The following is a 12,858-nucleotide window of genomic DNA, read 5'->3' on the forward strand; positions in this document are numbered from 1 at the left end:
CAGAACTTTTCCAGGTGGTGATTTAAGTGGGAAGCAAAAAGATCTACGTCCGGTCTTCCCCATGCCCTTGCCAGTAGAGAGAAAATGTGAGGGTGCAGCATCCATTCGTGTGGATCCATGAAATTTCTGCTCAGATTGTCCGCCAGTACATTGTCCTTGCCTGGTACAAACTGGGATTGTAAATGTATCCTCAAGCTCAGGGATTTTTCCCATAGAAGCATTGTTAGTCTGCAGAGGGGGTAAGAATGAGTGCCTCCATGCTTGTTTATGTACCACATGACAGTAGTGTTGTCTGTCCTTATTAGCAGATGTCCCTGTCTTAGTGTTTTTTCGAAAGTCTCGATGGCATGTATCACTGCCAACATCTCCTTTTGGTTTATGTGCAGATGTCTTTCCTTTGGCGTCCAAAGACCTTGAATGCATCTGCCCTCCATGTGCGACCCCATCCATGGTCTGAGGCGTCTGTTGTTATCATTTGATCTGCTTGAGGTCTGTTGAAAGGCATGCCTTCGTTTAGTTGACTGGCTTGAGCCCACCATAGAAATTCCTTTTGCAGACATGGAATAAGTGGGATTATGTCCTCTAGGCTGTTGCTGTGTTGAGACCATAAGTTTTTTAGATACTATTGCAGCTTTCTCATATGAAGTCTTGCCAAAGGTATCAGAAGGATGCAAGATGCCATGAAGCCCAGGGCCTGCAGGATTTTCCTTGCAGTCAGCTGGGAAAGCTTTGCTAGGCCTTTGAAGTACTCTGGTAAATGCTGCTGTTTTTCCTCTGTGAGGTAGGCCATTTGTTTTTCCGTGTCCAGTTTGGCTCCTAGGAATATAATTTGTTGGGATGGTAGTAAGTTTGACTTCTGAATGCTGACTGTGTATCCCAAGGCCTGCAGTAGATGCATGACATAGTCCAAATTCCCTTTTAAGGTTTGTTTGTTGTCTGCTTGTATGAGACAGTCGTCCAAGTAGGGGTATATTTGAATCCCCTGCAGTCTGCAGTGTGCCACTACTGATGCCAGGCATTTCGTGAACACTCTGGGCACAGTAGATAAGCCAAACGGCAATGCTGAGAATTGATAATGCTCTGTCCCTGCAAGAAATCTGAGGTATCTTCTGCAGCTTTGTCTGATTGGGACATGCAGGTATGCCTCCTTGAGGTCCAGAGTGACCAGCCAAGACCCCTTGCCCAACATGGGAAGAAGTTGCTGCAACGTCAGCATTTTGAACTTTGGCACAATGAGAAAAGTGTTTAGAGTTGACAAGTCCAGTATGGGTCTCCACTTGTTTTCTTTTCTTGGAACAAGGAACAATCTTGAATAAAATCCCTGGCCTTGTTCCTGAGGAGGAACCCTTTCTATTGCTTTTATACTTAATAGCTTGGAAACTTGAGTGAGTGCCTCTGCCCTTTGATGATGTGGCAGGTTTGGCATGCCTTGTTTTATTGGTAATGTGTGGAAGTGGAAACTGTAACCCTTGTCTATCAAATCCAGAATCCAATTGTCCTTGGTTAAGATATGCCAGTTTTGTGAGAATAAGCCTAATTTTCCGCCCAAAGGTGCTTCTCTTTGAACCTTTGTAGGCGGTACGAAAGTCAAGTCATTGTGATTGTCCTTGTGGTGCAGCTGAATTGTCTGCGCCACTTCTTTGATTTTGAGGTTGCCATTGGCGTCCCCTGTAAGATCCTCGGTATTGCCCTCAACCTTGGCCACGTCTGCTTTTTCCCCTTTGAAACTTGTCAGAGCCAGGGAAGGACCAATTCTTGGAGGGCCAGTTTCTGCTGAATCTGGGTGGCTGAACCTGAAGGAAATCCTTGACTGTCTGTACTGACTTTGCTTTTTCCTCTATGGATTTCAATACATCTTGTGCAGTAGCACCAAAAAGCTTTTGTTTTTCCAATGGTGCATCCAGTAACTTTACTTTAACATGGTCAGGCAAAGACTGATCCTTCAACCAAGCATGTCTACGTATTACAGCCCCAGTCATAGCTGCTCTACATGAAGCTTCCAGTGCATCATAACCACACTGCAGAAAATGGTTATTAACCTGCTGAGTGTTATGAATATGATCCTGCAGTGCCTTTTTATCAATATGCTCAGGAGAGGCTAACTTTTTCTGTAAATCATCTAGGAGAAAATCTTGGTACTGAAACATGTGAAAAAGGCAGTTAGAGACCTCATGGCTAAAGTAGTAGAGGTATATACTTTTTTACCCCATCTCTCCAGGGACCTTTCTTCCCTGTCAGCTGGCAGTGGGTTTTTGGCAGAGGAGGAAGCCACTCCCTTGGGGCCCTGTGAAATAGTTTCTAGGTCCACAGAGTGAGCCTTAAAAAGGTGCTTGTGAGTGTCAGGGACCCTGTAATATCTGTCCGGCTTGACAGGAGCAGGAGGAAGAGAATCAGGGTTGGCACTGGAGTCAGAGTAAACATCATCCAAAACATCCATAACTGGAGGGATAGCCAGGGGTCTGTGCTGGGGAAGCTTGAGGAAAGTACGAAGCCTTTTCCTGGAGTCAGAAAATTCCTGACCCTGCCATTGAAAATGTTCCCTCATGGAATGCAGGACTTCACCAAAAGAGAAATCCTCTGGAGGGGAGGCAGAGGGAATTGATTCCTCAGCATCAGAGTCCTCGTAGGCCTGGAAGGGTTCTTCTTAGGCATCAGAATGCTCTGAATCCCCAGAGGCTTCATCCGAGGAGAGGTCATCCGCCTGCTCAGTTCTAGGCCTTTTTTCTGCAGGTGGCCGAGAACCCCTGTCCGGATGAGGCTGAGACCCCCTGATAAGGGAAATAAGATCTGCAGCCAGAGACATGATCTGCTTATCAGATGAAAGGGCCTGGGCAGGTTTAGGATGGGCCTTGGCCTGACTGGCGGCCTTAGCACATGCAAAGGCTTTGATGGACATGGAAACAGGAGACCCAGCAGCCCCACGTGCAGGCGTTACCTTGTCCACAGGAATGGTGTTGGGTAGATCCAGAACCTCGGTTTCCGGGGGAAAATCCACAACCGGCACCGGAGAGATCTCCGAGACCGAAGGCCGTGTTAATGCTGTGTCGCTGGCCTGGAGCGGTTGATCTACCACTTCCGAGGGGACCGGAGCGCTAGCCGAGGATTTGGGAGTAGCATCGGTAGTGGACGCGGGCCGTGAATGCCGGTCCCGGTCCTTGAGTTTTTTAGCAGATTGGGTTGTCGGTTGATCCGACGGCATGATATACGCAAAAGATTCACCGAAAAAGTCCTCGGCGAATTCTGCCCGGCGCCTGAGAGTGCGCTTATTAAAGCAAGCACAGGCAGCACAGGCCGAGACGTCGTGGTCTGGGCCCAGGCAAGGAAGGCAGAGAGAATGGAAGTCCTTATGAGGTATTTGTTTACCACAAGACAAACAATTATTAACTTTCTCAATTTGTTCTGACATCGGCTGAGGCAAGAATAAATGTTTCCCAACGGGGTACTTAGCTTTTAGATGACTTCGGTACTGAAAATACAGGAGCTGACCGACCGGCACTTGCGAACTGCTTCTGCTTCGGGCACCGCGTGGCAAGAAAGACTGAAGAAGATGGCGTCGGCTGATGCCTTTATACTCCAGCCGTTGTGACGTCGGAGAGGAGGCGACACCAGCCGACGCCGGACCCAGACTTTGGAATTCGGCCGACCGAGGGCAGCCTGAGGCAAGACAACCCATATGTTATGACTGCAGTTGCATTCTTGAAGGACATCAATTTGAATACAGAAATGCTAAATACCATCATTACAATCAATGATGCAGATTAAAATGCCCTATCTGTATATATAAACAGAATTTAAATATAATGCAACAATACAGTATGGCAACTCTGCCAGTATACCACTCCACTGTCAAAACTGTGCCTGAAGAATTTCTAGATAAACTTTATAATTTGATAATTATACATAATACAATAATGATACGTAATTTTACATATTCTATGATTGACAAGACAACTTACTACTTATCAAAAATATGCAGAATTGTTACCTGAACTCATGAACAGGAATAATCTGTCACAAATGATCAAGTTTCCTGCAACAGCCAGTTATGTGCTCTAATTATATTACCAAAATACAGGCTTCTTATGCATCCCGTGAAGTTCCCAACCCTCAGCCCAGCAGTAATTACAATCAAACATGTTGTAGTGCCAAAGAATCAGGACACTGGTGTTTGTCTTTACTGTAGTATAACTCAGCTGCTTATCAAAGGGCCTCTATGTGCCTCTGACAGCATGCACTGTTCTTAGCTTTTAAAGGCAGCAGAGTGGCTAGGATGGGCAGAGATGGGTAACTTCCCCTGGGTAAGTGTGTGTGTGTGTGTGTGTGTGTGTCTGTGGGTGGGAGCTGTCAGCTGATCCAGATATCTAATGTAATACTGTACTTTAAAAGCCGTTATTGCATTTGTGGTCAACATGCTGCATGTGTGATTTAAACTGTAGCAACTGCTTGCTACACTTTAAAGTTAGAACTTTTTTTAACTAAAGCCTGAGTATTTTAGCACTCTGTGCAGGAAGGGTATAAAGAAGCTTTGTTTATAATGAATATGCTACTTTAATCCCTAAGGGACTGAGTACTGATTTTAATTGGAAGTATTTAATTAATTGAATTTAATTGTTTTATTGATGGGTGTGTTAATGTGTGTGTGTGTGTGTGTGTATATATATATATATATATATATATATATATATATATATATATATATATATATATATATATGTATATGTATGTTTTTTGCTAGTGTGTTTGTACTCCTCGAAGGCACTGGCCAAGGCGCTAGAGCGAATAAATTTTTCCAGTTTCTACAGCCTTTTATGGTTTGTTTTTTGGTTTAGCTCTCCTTATTTTGTGTTCTACTGCAACTTTAGCAACTGCTTGCTGCATTTGTAGTAAGCAGTTTGTTAACTTACAAGAAGAAATTCTTATTTTATTTTACTTTTTTAAATAAAAGATAAAAGAGGGTAGGGTCGGGGGCAGGGCACAGAAATGGGACCTGAATGGCTGGGCAGGAGAGAAGGGGGCATGTTGTGCATCTGGCCACTGAGAGTGTGGATCTGTAATAAGTGGATTGCTTAATACACTAAATTGCTTTTTTTTAATTTTCACTCTTCACTTGAAGAGCAGAAAGGTTGGGGCAATGATTGAGCCAGCTATGCTTCTGTTTAAAGCAGCTATGTTTCTAACACATACGTACTCAGAGAGATATTTTACCCATCTCTGCTCAGTCATTGACTACAGCTGTGAAGCCATATGCTTCAAACTAAGAATAGGGTACACAAAATAAAAACAAATTCACATTTTTGTATCTTACGGACAGTAATCACAGCACAACTAATCGAATCCTCAAAAAAAAAAAAAAAAAAAAAAAAGGAAATTATTGTTAATAGCCTGCTTAAAAACAGTTGGAATGACAAAATACTTTTACGATACTATTAATTATTGCTTGCAACAAATATTATATTCACATACAGCAAACATATACAGGCAAATTTAAAGATAAATCACTCCAGTGGAATTGTAAAATTAATAAACTACAGAACAGAAGAAAGTGATTTCACAGGGCATTTAAGTGGCAGCCAAACTCTTAAAAATAGATGCAGACTAAAAACTCAAGATTCTCACTAACCTCATTAAAGAAAAGGCTACTTTAAAACTGAGATCAGTTATTTACCATATCTTAGTATTATCCCTGGGATTTATGAAGATTTAGTGTGAGGTGAAGTCTTATCTTGGAAGGTTTCCACATCGCACTAGGCCCTTCTGAGTTCACACTACTGCTGCTGAGGTTTTCATTCTAGGGGAATGCCTAACGTAATTAGCAACGTGCTTTTCCCCAGAAATGTTTGAGGGTCCCGGATTACTTGCCTGACTAAATGTTATGCCATCAAAAGATGGTGCTTACCCAACCACTCCTATTAAAAGTACTTGTGGTGTAGGGAAGCCATGGGGTGGGTGTACGTCAGAGTGTGTGCATATGTGTGTGAGCATGTGCAGTCTTGAGTATGGGGTATCTATCTATCTATCTATCTATCTATCTATCTATCTATCTATCTATCTATCCATCCTTTATTGACCAAGAGACCCGAAGTGGCATTCATACTACTATGGAAAATTTGGCCAGGGCATCAGGGAAACTTTCCATACTCTTTTTGATAGGTGCCATGGGATCTCTTACATTCACCTGAGTTATCACCAATTCAGGCAGATGGGACCATGGTTTAATGCCTCATCTGACGAATGACACACAGAGGAGTGCAGCACATCCTTTATGATACACTGCAATGTCAGCAATCCAGCTACCTGGTGTGGGAATAGAAACCATAACCTTCTGTACCAAAAAAGGGTGTGCTACCTGCTGCAACACTGGCACTGCTCTAAGATTGTCAGGCATGAATGAGGCTGAATGAATGTGTGCGTGTGCGTGTGTGTGTGTGTGTGTGTGTGTCTGCTTGGGAGGCTGCAGTACAGTAAGTAGCAAGGGGAAGCACCGAATGGATGTGTGAGTGTGTGTGTGTCTAGGAGCATGCATGCATGCAGTTATATGGGTAAGTATTTGCACTGAGTTTAAGTGAGTGTTGGGGGCTTGTTTATGTATAAATGGATATGGGTATGTGGGTATGTGTGTGCATGGGAATGTATGTGGGGAAGTGAGTGTCAGTAAGCATGTGTGTGTGTGTGTGTGTGTGTGTGTGTGTGTGTGTGTGTGTGTGTGTGTGTGTGTGTGTGTCTGTCTGTGTGTAGAGGGGGTGTCTTTGGTAATGTGATGCATGGGCTGCTAGGGAGAAGGTCTGACGCTACAGTGTACATTTCAGAGACACAGTAATGAGATGCTAATGTGGTGTCTCTCATTGCAGCTGTACTATGTCTCCGAATCGGAATTTCTCTCCATTGTGCATTAGTGCAGACAGACATAAATTCTCTGAATCCCACGATATGTGGAATATTAATTAATCAAGATCATTGTTTCATATTGTATTTTAATTCTGTGCACCCTTAACAGTTGTTATCAGGAGTGCCATAGTAGCACGACATTGTTTTTCGGTCTCTTTATCCTCTTTTATAATACAGTCTGTATCGCTGTGGGTTGGGGAACATGCCCTTTCCCTGAGGATTGTGGGATCTCAGACTTGGAATAAATAATTATAAGGGGATGTGGGGGGGGGGGTGCAGGAGGACTTGTCCCTTGCAAAAACACGGTTCTAAAATGTGCATGATCCAAGGAATAGCCTTGCAGCATGACCAGAAGGGCATTGACATTAGTGAGATCAAAGTTTCATCGACTCAACGTTTGCCACTACACCTAAGGTACATGCAAAATAGTCCAACTAACATCTAAATCAAAGTCCAACTCAGGAAGTTTAAGGTTTCACATTATGAAAATTCTAGCCTGGCTGAATTTTTCTTACAGATTTTATTGAATGGTTTGTCTGTGTGACCTTTTGACCCATTAGTTTGGATGTTAGTTGGGCTATTTTGCAGGCACCTTAATGTTTATGGTCATCAGCTGGATTTAAAGCTCTAAGTACAGTCAAATAATCCACTTGTGCTGTACTGATGAAGTCCCTAAAAAGGCCAAAACATCTATGTCCACAGTTAGTTGGGTCTGGCTTTATTGGCCAGAATGTACCCATAAAGATTTAAAAGGTAAAAAGTCATGGACATTCAGAAGCCATGTAGCTGAAACACTTGATGTATTTAAGGGATTATTTACATATATCCCAATGGGACTCCATTACAGGAGGTTTGAGGTACACTGTGAAAACTCTGGCTTGGTTGGGTTTTCAGTTTTTACTGAATGGTTTATCTGTGTGACATCTTTACTTTTTAGTTTATATACATATATATGAGTGTCTCATCAAACATTGAATGCTCAAAAGAACAGACTTAAAAATACTGATCTTTTAACACTGAATCACATAGTAAAAGTAAAAAAAAAAAAAAAACTTCAACCCCCCCCCCCCTTATATACACCAACTCTGTGATCGCACAACAGTAAGGAATGGGAAAACCTCCACATACACCACTATACTGTGATCTCTGACTCGGACATGGAGCACACTGGCAGCCAGCACATCAACAAAAAAGAATGTTCACTCTTATGAACTGTAACCATATACAAATGTGGATTTACATATCAGAATATATGGTGATCTCAGAGTTGGTATATATACGTTCAGGTCTGTAGTGGTCTTGACACCCTGTAAAAATAACTTTAAAGGAAAATAGCGATGCTTGATATTCACTGTTCTCATGTATTTTCAGACTTTTTTTATAATTCTGAGACTTGCACTTACAAGTCTCGAAATTACAGAAAGTAGCCAGAAATTATCACATGTGAAGATAACTATAAAGCTCCTTGAAGGGCAGTAGGTCATAAACTTGATAACCAGATATACAGACCTATGAATTAGATCCTTAATAATACTTCACATACTTAACTTCCAATCAGGAAAAAATACAGAGATTTTCTAATGTAAATCTTGTCATACCTTGTCCATTTAGTACAAATTCAGGGAGACAAAGTGTCTAAGTTTAGAACCAAACACAAGCTGCAGTACACTGTCCGGCTGTTCCTATTGCTTAATGTAGGTTCCCACAATTATACTTCAGCATTCCAAGAGGATATTCTTTGATACCTCATATCAAACACCAATAAATAATTAGTAATTCATCCACGTTCTGTTGACCAGATCATCCCACTGAAAAAACAATGACTGTTTTACTAGGATATTTCAGCAACAAAAAGGCTATATTAAGGTAAAGATCAGACTACATTAACAACAATGACACAAGAAAGGAATATGCTTATGTTTTATTTAATTAACATCAGGTAATAATACATAATTTATGCATTACTCCTCACTCCTAAACACATACCACAGTGTGATGAGAAATAAATTGAATTATTGAAAACCAAACCCTAACTTTCTGAACACAAATGACTTTAGCAAGAGAGAGAAATGAATACTACACCTGTAAAAATGTTTTTTTTTTTTTTTTTTTTAAGGTTTCAAATATCACGGGACAGACATTTTATCATTCTTACCATTGCTTGGTTTTTAGTGCCTTTTTTTGTTCCAGAAGTAACACAATGTTCCTGTTTCTCTGCGGTGTGTGTCAGGTCTGGGACTTGCTGAGATGGTTGTTTCTGGGTGCCTTTCTAATGTCATGTTGTACTCCAGGGTTGAGTCCCAAAGCTTCAAGGTCACTTAAGCTGTTATGTCTCTGCTGCATGCTGAGTAACCCACTCTGCTGCCTGAATGCAGCTTGCAGTGTTCTAGCACAGAATACAACTAATATGTAAAAACCCTCTGCAGGCATCCAACAACCTTTGTAAATAGTTCTTCATCCACATCTGAATTCTCTAAACATTGTAAATACTTCTTCTTTTTCTTTCGGCTGTTGCTGTTAGGGGTCGGCACAGTGGATCATCTGTTTCCATTTCTTCCTGTCCTCTGCATTTTGCTCTGTCACACCAACCACCTGCATATCTCTCTCTCTCACCACATCCATAAATCTTATCTTAGGCCTTCCTCTTTTCCTCTTACCTGGCAGCTCCATCCTCAGCATCCTTTTCCCAATATACCCAGCATCCCTCCTCAGCACATGTCCAAACCAACGCAATCTTGCCTCTCTGGCTTTGTCTCTAAACCTTCCAACCTGGGCTGACACTCTAATATACTTATTCCTAATCCTGTCCACCCTCATCACACCCAGTCAAATCTTAACATCATTAACTCTGCCACGTCCAGCTCTGACTCCTGCCTTTTTGTCAATGCCACTGTCTCCAACCCATATAACATAGCTGGTCTCACTACCCTCTTGTAGACCTTCCCTTTCACTCTTACTGGTACTCATCTGTCACAAATCATTACACTTTTCTTCACCTCTCTTCCACATTTGCCACTACTCTGAACTGTTGATCCCAGGTATTTAAACTCATCCACCTTCGCCAACTCTACTCCCTGCATCCTCACCATTCCTCTGTCCTCCCTCTCATTCACACACATATATTCTGTCTTAGTCCTGCTGACCTTCTACTGTAATTCACATGTCCAACATGTTTCATCAATGTTAACTCTTGTTCACTGATTATATGTTTCTACCTGTGCATGGATCTCATGGGCTGAGCCTGGAACTGTTTCACTTGAATAAGTGCTCAACCCTGATAAATAAAACACTTTACATTTAGAATACTGGAGGTCCTCTGATGCAAACTAAATATTCTGTTCAGCAATGCATGATCTTACTTTAGAGTATACAAAAATACAACAACCAGGCACCAAAAATGTGGTCTTTAACGGGGCAGCCTTTAAAGAATGTGTCTTAGTCTACTGTCCCATATTAACAGCATAAAATCAGTGAATTGAGGGATGCTCCCCTGTGCCTACCATGGCAACTTTGAAACCTTGAATTCACACAGTAAGTCTTCCATTCCACATTCGTGGGTGCCTACACAGAAAACTTGTACTATCACTTCCCTAACATTTTTATAAACTGCACCACTATTTACTTATTTCTCTAAATATCATAAATTATCGTCCAATATATATTAAAATGGGTACTCTTCAGTCGATCGAACGTTTACAAGTTTGAACCACATATGGCCGAGACCATGTGTTCAAACTTGTAAAAGTTTGATCGGACTGAATGGAGATCTTCGTACAGAGCATAAAGGGAAGATTTCCCACTTCCGCAATGTTGTGCAATCTCAGAGTTGGTATATTTAAGTAAGGGGGGTGTGTGGGGGGTACAACTATAGACGTTTAGTTTTGTGTTTTTTTTATTTTATGTGCTTTTACTTCAGTGTTCAAACTTTTACTAGTTCGAACATATGGTCTCGGCCATACGTGGTTCGAACTTGTAAAAGTTTGAACTACTGAAGTAGATCCATTAAATCATATAAAATCATAAACAGTATAAGACGTCTGACAGCACTGCAAGCATTGCACCTGTTTTAGGTAAATAAGCAAATGCATAAAACAATACACACTCTACCACAATCATGAAGAGCTACAGAAAATCACTTCTTGTTTTAGTTGCTGTGATTAATTCCCTAGCATTTTGTTTCCTGTAGAACGGGTATGAAGGAGCCAAGCTCTGTCTTAGGTGCCAAAGCAGTAGTCTACCTGATTACACTACTTCTACTGCTACAACTTTAAACTCTGCTTGGCTTTTATTTTATTAGGCAGCTGGACTATAATATGGAACACAGCAGGAGACATTACATGCATTTATGAGCATTCTTTAAGGAATGGGGAGTATATGTAACTGGACACCTGCTTATTTAAGGCACTGCTTCAGAGCTCATAGTCAGTATCCATGTACATTAAATAAGAAAATTTAGACCAGCAGTCTGTATAACGTATTCATATAAACTGCAATTTCTATGAAATACTTTGAAATATCAAGTCAATCTACTGTTATCATTCTGTGACATGACACAAAATGTTGTCCCTACAACCACAACACTTCTAATACATTCTGCTGTGGTGTGTAAAGGTATCATTCTGTGACACAACATGAAATGGAATCCCCAGAGCCACAACACGTCTAATACATTCTACTCTGGTGGTTAAAGGTATCATTCTATGACATAACACAAAATGGAATCCTCAGAGCCAGAACACTTCTAATGCATTCTACTATGGGCAAAAGTGTAAGACGAATGACGAATGTCTAGTTTTCAAGACTTGCACAGTTAAACAGAAGTCATCAAGCACGCAGATCGGTGCTTTTTTTCAGAGAGGGGTCAACTACAGCTGCTATGCCATCAGAAAGTGAGCACTGTGTCACTCTGAAACACTCAGGCACTTGTCATTTGCCATTCCTTTAAGGAACAGACCAGTGTAAATTCTGTAGTTCTGCACCTGTCAGATAGCTGTGTGCAACTACCTTGTATGTCCTTTTCAGCATAGTACACTTGGTTTTAACGCTGGCTGCAGATTCCTATAACAGTTTAGCTTTGGATACTCATGTTTTCTTTTAGTAGTCACATTTTTGGTATGCAAAATACAAAATCTTAACTTAAGAATATCGGACATGCTCTCCTACTATTTTAAAAGAAAAGTAGACCACTGTGTTCTATTTACTAATGTTGTGCCCACCTCTGATAAAATTAAGATGGATACAAAATTGGTTGCTTTGTTTTAAAGGTCCTTCAGCGCACATGGTTTATTTAACAAAGGTGTTGTTACAGAAGCTGTACCAAATCAGTATCTTTTTCGCTGTAGTTGCCCTTATACTCTTCTAGCGCCATTACGTGTATAAAAATTAGGTCTTTTTGAAGTACCATCCCTTCCTTCCACATGCCACATTTGCCACACACAAGACATACACCCTGCTGCTTATAAGTTTACACGAGTGTTCCCGGTTTGTCAGCTTTCACAGTCCTCAAAATGTCCTGTAGAAACAGAAACAGAAGTTTAGGCCTCCTTGGGGCAAAAATAAAGAAAAAGAAAAAACACATCTCTCCATAGCCTATTAATTTATGCATAGGAACACAGACATCATTTGTTGCACCTCATTCATTTATTTACACTTAGAACTTCAGCCAGAGGACTGCTGAAGAACACAGCTGTTAAAATGTTTCAAGCACAGTGCAGACATTTGAAGGTAACATTTTTTTTTTCAATTTTAAACAAATTCTGCATTATCAGTTTATTTCAGTGGTAAACACACTGTACTCCATCACTTACGTTGAGTAAAGTTGCTATTAGACGACAGCTGGAAATGCATTATTTCCTTTACAGAGCAAATTGGTACCTTACACTCAGTGGTGCATATAGTACTGAGTATAGCAAAGGTGGCAATTGACACAAGAAAGTCTGTAAAAGCATCAGTATGAAACTTATGCTAGAGGTA

General features: G+C 41.1%; 1 long non-coding RNA gene across 1 annotated transcript in view; it reads right to left on the bottom strand.

Annotated features, from left to right (window-relative positions):
- LOC122790692 overlaps nucleotides 1–12,858 on the bottom strand; it is a 260,261-nt gene that overhangs the window by 153,720 nt on the left and 93,683 nt on the right. Inside the window, exon 2 of the long non-coding RNA XR_006363031.1 lies at nucleotides 12,102–12,397. This is a non-coding gene — a long non-coding RNA (uncharacterized LOC122790692). The remainder of the gene's footprint in view (nucleotides 1–12,101; nucleotides 12,398–12,858) is intronic.

Source organism: Protopterus annectens, chromosome 16.part0, assembly GCF_019279795.1.
Source record: "Protopterus annectens isolate FY-2018-M chromosome 16.part0, PAN1.0, whole genome shotgun sequence".
Classification (NCBI taxonomy): domain Eukaryota; kingdom Metazoa; phylum Chordata; order Ceratodontiformes; family Protopteridae; genus Protopterus; species Protopterus annectens.